The sequence below is a fragment of the Gossypium hirsutum genome, chromosome A03 (assembly GCF_007990345.1).
Source record: "Gossypium hirsutum isolate 1008001.06 chromosome A03, Gossypium_hirsutum_v2.1, whole genome shotgun sequence".
NCBI lineage: Eukaryota > Viridiplantae > Streptophyta > Magnoliopsida > Malvales > Malvaceae > Gossypium > Gossypium hirsutum.
In genome coordinates, this window is record NC_053426.1 from 7,511,770 (window position 1) to 7,516,593 (window position 4,824).

The window sequence follows — 4,824 nt, forward strand, 5'->3', positions numbered from 1 at the left end:
CCAAGCTCCTAAACGAGATATCAGGTCATCTCAATCCCAAGATTCTGAATGAGATATCGAGTCTTCCCAAGCTCTTGAATGAGATAGCAAGTCTTCTCAAGTTCTTGAACGTCCTCATAAGGTGCCGAGAGTAGAAACAAAGGAGTTTGACACTTCTTCTTTAGAGCGTGATCCAGAACTTTGAAAATCTATTTGGGATTACCCTCCAAATCAACATGACGAAGTCCGTCGAGCTTACTTTAAGTTTGGGTCATATCAACTGATTCCTCCAAGTGAGACTCCAATATCTCCTTAGTATATTGCTAACTCTTCCCGTATCTACAACAATTCAGCCATGAAAATTCTAAAGACTTCACAACAGAATGGAAGATGATTTTCTTTCAACTTACTTGGTGGCATACATCGAAAAAGAGAGAGCTCGAGAATTTTTAACAGATTCCATCATTGATGAGTTCGATTTTATGAAAAAGCAGAGGGTGCAATTTAGGAAGCATAGTATTTAGAAATAGGACTAAGGCTAATTTTTTTAATTTAATTTTTGGAATTATAATGATATTTATGAAATTTTTAATATATTATTAATTTTTTTTTGCATATGGGAAAGAAATATTTAATTTTATATAGTGTGATTTTTTTTCCTTTTAATTCTTTCCACATTTAAATCATTCATGTTTTTTTTTTTAAATATTAAATTGATTTGTTTGATAAGAAAAAAAATATATGAGAAAAACTAACACTTTTTTACATTAAAAAAAAAAGCCGTTCGGAATTAAAAGTTTTGCCCTCTTGGAATAAAATCCTGAATCTATCAATATATAAGAATAATCTAATCAACATGCTAACTTTGTAAATTTTGATTGAAAATATTAACATTTAATGATTAAACTAAAAATTTTAAATTAAAAAATAAAATAGAATCTCTTTTAAGATTTTAAACATAAGCACTAAATCTTGAATTATACCCAAGTAGAATGACTAACTACATATTTGGACCTAAATTTAATTAAATTACTATAGTTATAGTCTTTCTTTTTTCACTTTCGAGGTCTTCGATAAACATCTCGACAATCTCGTAACAAATCGTGCATGGAACGCACAACAATACTAGGGGACAAAGAAATCGAGTGGGGTCAATTAACTAAACTTTTATAGAGATATCAAAAGGTAAGATATTATTTAGGGTAAAATGTGACTATATATTTTGTAATTTTCAAAAAGTACAAGGACTATAGGTGTATTTTAACCTATTATTTATTAAAAAAAAGTAATTTTGATAAAATAAGGTAAGATATTTTTATTAAGAACGCATTATACGAAATACTAAAGTTAGATTCGAATATGTAATAAAGAATTAATTAATTAACTATTATATATAACATGTAATAATTAAATAATAGTTTCCACAACTTATTAATAATTTTATAATATAGATAACTATTTTTTAACAATATATAATTAGATTATAAATTAAATAAAAATATTATATGGTCAAATTTCATACAATGTCTACTCTATTAATCTATGCAACATTTTGGTTTGTTTAAAATATAATAGTGGTAAGGTATATTACACGTTCAGAGGAGAACATAAGTTCGAATTTTAAAAATGGTATTATTGAGAAGAACAATCACAGATTCATAGATTATAAGACGGACATGGAAAATACTTCGATTGTAGCAAAAATAATAATATTAAGTGAATTTTGAATATTATTTTTAAAAAAATATTTAGTGAAAAATATTATATAAGAAAAATAATATTCCTATCTTACTATTTGATATTATATATTAAAAATTTATCAACTTAATTAGCATTCTTTAATTCTTAAGCTTCTTTATGAGCAAATACTCAACACTTTTTTCTTCCTTTTGAAAGAAAGAAAGATGTTTTCATTCTACATTCGCACCATTTACTAACAAACGTTAAAGGAGGCCTAAGAAGTTTGGTATCCCTTATTAAAATGCTTTGTATAAGGAATATCTATTTTTAATAATATTTTTCTAGTAAAGGAACCCTTAACACCAACAAAGCAAAGAAAAAAAGGTAAGAGATCTCTTACAACTTTGAAGTGGATATGAATAAAGCCTATGACAAAATCAATTGGAACTTGATTGAAGCAACTACGGACTTAGCAAGATTTAGTGCTATTTGGATTAGGATAATTATGCAATGTATCTCGACAATTAATTATCAATTATCACTAACTAAACTTACCAAGCAATTTAATCCACACAAAAGGCACAATGCAAGGTGTAAAGCCCAAAATCTGCCCGGGCCCATACCAGCAAAATAGACCCAAATAATAAAATACAACAAACCCAAAATTCAATCCCAACTACCCAAACCTTAAGCCCAAACCTAATAGCCCATAACAAACTTTCAGCAACAGCAAACCCTAGCCCCAACTGCCCATGAGCGCCGCATGTGTGCCGCGCCATCTCCCCGTCTGCCACGCCCACTCGCACGCCTCTGCCACCATTGTCGGCCATGGCCACCTGCAAGAAGCCAAGTAGAAATAAACAAATAGAAAATAAACAATGGTAATCGGTTATAAAAACGGAAAATCTCACCATTGCTGGGGGGGATTTTTGTATAAAAAAAACAGCATTTTGAAATAAAGAAATAAGAAGAATATAGATCGAATTCTGAGAAAGGTTTTTTTAGGTGCGAATCTTTCATTTTTTTTTCGTTATTTGGTTTTTATTTTATTTTATATATGCATTTGATAAATCAAAAATAAAAAAGGGAAAAGACGGAGAGTTCTTACCGTGGCGCCGTCGAAGCTCTTCTTCTCTCCGTCCAAATCGGAGTTGAGGAAGAGTGGCTCTTAGTTTCTCAAACGGTGGAGAGAAAAAGAAAGGGGGCTAGGGTTTCACATGTTTGCTTTATTTTCTTAAAGAATGGCAGATTATAGTGATTTGAAGGTTTTATTTTTTTTAAAATATCAAACGGCGTCTTGTAAAGGAAAGAGGGTTGTGCATTATTACCCTAATGGGTATTTTACACAGTTAGTCCCTCCAATTCTGTGACAGATGCGACGCACTCTTTTATTTCTTTTAATTTCAGCCACGTAATTTCTCGCCTGTTCCAATCTGGTCCCGTGCAAAGCAATGCGCATACGGGATGGGGAATATTGCGCAACCGGTCCCCATGCCCTCAGTGCCTTTTATTTCAGCTCCTTTACCACCTATTTCATATATTCGCAGTTTAGGACCTGATTTTTTATTCTGTTTCAACCATGTCCTCGATATATTTTGTTTGTTTTTAATTTTTTTTAAAAAATAGGCTATTTTATTATTATTTGTTTTAAGTCCTTACATTTATTATTTAAATTTGTTTTACATTAAACTCATCTATATTTTTCATATATTTTTGAACTGTTTCTTTTATCATTTATGATTTTCTTTATATATTATCTTATTCTAGATTGTTTTAGATTAACTAGTATTTGTCTCGAGTCTTATATTTTATTTATTTCAAATACATGTGTACTTTTTTATTTTTTATAAATACATACACGTTTATATCTTTACATTCACATATAATATATACATCTTAAATTTTTACATATATGCATACATTTTGTGAAATATATCTGTATGTAAATATTTTATATAAACATGTACTTACTTTCATATTTTTACAATTTGTATACATCTCCATATATACCTATATACATTTTATTTTCATGAATATAAATATACGTACCTTTTATCTATATTTATATGCATATATTCTTTATATTTTATGATCTTAAACTATGCATACGTCTATATATTTTTGTAATACACATACATACCTATATCTTATAATTTATATATTTATTATATTTTGTAATTTTAAAATATGTATAATAAAAACATACATGTTTTATTTTATTTTATTTTTCTTTTACTCGATGTTTATTTATTAATTTGGCTACATGTTTATTATTATTTTAAAAGGACATTTTAATCCTATTTGCTTATTCATTTGTTATGATGCGATTGATCCAACTCTTATTTATTTATTTCATTGTTAATGTTTGTTTGTATTGTTTATCCTTAACTTGCTGCATTCATTATTGTTTCGTCACACATGTTAACACCATGCATCAAAACCTTTTTTCCTAAGTAAGGCAATATTTCGCGTTTGGAAAATTCGAGAAAACGTGCCCTAACGCGCTGGGTTTCGATTTCTCGTTCGACCAAATAGCCAAATATCCTTTTTAAACTTTCAAAACGAGGCAATGTTTTGCGTTTGGAAATTCGAGAGAACGTGCCCTAACGTGCTGGGTTTCGATTTCTCGTTCGACCAAATAGCTAAATATCTTCTTAACTTTCAATCAATATTATTAGAGTTTTCTTTAAGGATCGTATTTTTAAAATTCTTCAAAGTTTTCAATCTTCGACACTAAGACACTAATTAATCAACTAGGTACCAATTTTGGGCGCATCGAGGGTGCTAATCCTTCCTCGTGCATAACCGATTTCCGAACTCGTCTTTCTGAATTTCGTAGACCAAAAAATGTTATTTTAATAAATCGAATCGTTTATTAAAAATAGCCATTTTTCTAAGGTGACCCGATCACACCTTATCAAAAAGGATTGGTGGCGACTCCTGTTTCATTTTTACTTTTCAAAACTCAAGTCGACCCCGTTTTTATCCAAAAAAAATGGTGTCAACAGCTTGGTGACTCCACTGGGGATTAATAAGAGAGTCAAGCCACGTGTTGATTATTTCTTGTCCTTTTGTTGAAAGTGGAAAATTCGATTTAAATTTACGATCCTCTCATTGCATCTTTTTTGTTTTGAGTTATATTTTTTATCGTGTTCTGTATTTTAT

At 29.5% G+C, this 4,824-nt stretch overlaps 1 long non-coding RNA gene across 1 annotated transcript; it reads right to left on the reverse strand.

Moving 5' to 3' along the window:
* Nucleotides 1–2,089: 2,089 nt before the first annotated feature.
* LOC121224288 (uncharacterized) lies at nt 2,090–2,913 on the reverse strand. Its single transcript, XR_005921901.1, has 2 exons — nt 2,768–2,913; nt 2,090–2,495 (listed from the first exon to the last, which is right to left on the reverse strand). It is a non-coding gene; the product is annotated as an uncharacterized lncRNA (long non-coding RNA).
* Between the last annotated feature and the right edge of the window lie 1,911 nt (nt 2,914–4,824).